The following is a 1,794-nucleotide window of genomic DNA, read 5'->3' as shown; positions in this document are numbered from 1 at the left end:
AGGGGTAAGAGAGAGTAAGAGGGGTCAGAGAGAGGAAGAGTGGTAAGAGAGAGAGTAGAGGGTAGAGAGAGGAAGAGGGGTAAGAGAGAGGAAGAGGGGTCAGAGAGAGGAAGAGGTGTCAGAGAGGAGGAAGGGGGTAAGAGAGAGGAAGAGGGGTAAGAGAGAGGAAGGGGTAAGAGAGAGGAAAAGGGGTAAGAGAGAGGAAGAGGGGTCAGAGAGAGGAAGAGTGGTAAGAGAGAGGAAGAGGTGTCAGAGAGAGGAAGGGGGTAAGAGAGAGGAAGAGGGGTCAGAGAGAGGAAGGGGGTAAGAGAGAGGAAGAAGGGTAAGAGAGAGGAAGAGGGGGTTAGAGAGAGGAAGAGGTGTCAGAGAGAGGAAGAGGGGTAAGAGAGAGGAAGAGGGGTAAGAGAGAGGAAGAGGTGTCAGAGAGAGGAAGGGGGGTAAGAGAGAGATAAGAGGGGTAAGAGAGAGGAAGAGGGGTAAGAGAGAGGAAGAGGGGTAAGAGAGAGGAAGAGGGGTCAGAGAGAGGAAGGGGGTAAGAGAGAGGAAGAGGGGTAAGAGAGAGGAAGAGGGGTTAGAGAGAGGAAGAGGTGTCAGAGAGAGGAAAGGGGTAAGAGAGAGATGAAGAGGGGTAAGGAGAGAGGAAGAGGGGTTAGAGAGAGGAAGAGGGGTCAGAGAGAGAAGGGGGTAAGAGAGAGGAAGGGGGTAAGAGAGAGGAAGAGGGGTAAGAGAGAGGAAGTGGTGTCAGAGAGAGGAAGGGGGTAAGAGAGAGATAAGAGGGGTAAGAGAGAGGAAGAGGGGTTAGAGAGAGGAAGAGGGTAAGAGAGAGGAAGAGGTGTCAGAGAGAGGAAGAGGGGTAAGAGAGAGGAAGAGGGGTTAGAGAGAGGAAGAGGGGTTAGAGAGAGGAAGAGGGGTAAGAGAGAGGAAGAGGGTTAGAGAGAGGAAGAGGGGTAAGAGAGAGGAAGAGGTGTCAGAGAGAGGAAGAGGGGTAAGAGAGAGGAAGAGGGGTTAGAGAGAGGAAGAGGGGTATAGAGAGAGGAAGAGGGGTAAGAGAGAGGAAGAGGTGTCAGAGAGAGGAAGGGGGTAAGAGAGAGGAAGAGGGGTCAGAGAGAGGAAGGGGGTAAGAGAGAGGAAGAGGGGTAAGAGAGAGGAAGAGGGGTAAGAGAGAGGAAGAGGTGTCAGAGAGAGGAAGGGGGTAAGAGAGAGATAAGAGGGGTAAGAGAGAGGAAGAGGGGTTTAGAGAGAGGAAGAGGGTCAGAGAGAGGAAGAGGGGTTTAGAGAGAGGAAGAGGGGTAAGAGAGAGGAAGAGGGGTTAGAGAGAGGAAGAGGGGTAAGAGAGAGGAAGAGGTGTCAGAGAGAGGAAGAGGGGTAAGAGAGAGGAAGAGGGGTTAGAGAGAGGAAGAGGGGTAAGAGAGAGGAAGAGGGGTAAGAGAGAGGAAGAGGGGTTAGAGAGAGGAAGAGGGGGTAAGAGAGAGGAAGAGGGGTAAGAGAGAGGAAGAGGGGTTAGAGAGAGGAAGAGGGGTAAGAGAGAGGAAGGGGGTCAGAGAGAGGAAGAGGGGTAAGAGAGAGGAAGAGGGGTTAGAGAGTTGGAAAGAAAGGGAGGCAGCAAGCAGTTAGTGAAAGGGAGAAATGGGGGGAATAAAGAAAGAGAGAGATAGAAAGATCGGGGGTGAGAATTGTTGCAGATAATCTGGGTGTTATACTTGGTATCCATATTGTAGAGGAGAAGACGCTGATAGTGGACAGGACAGAGGGATTCTTCTGCTCTCAGATAGCTGTAATTTCTTGGGCTATAAA

Source organism: Aquarana catesbeiana, linkage group LG13 (genome assembly GCF_042186555.1).
Source record: "Aquarana catesbeiana isolate 2022-GZ linkage group LG13, ASM4218655v1, whole genome shotgun sequence".
In the NCBI taxonomy this organism is placed as follows: Eukaryota; Metazoa; Chordata; class Amphibia; order Anura; family Ranidae; genus Aquarana; species Aquarana catesbeiana.
Note: the sequence above shows the minus strand (reverse complement) of the source record.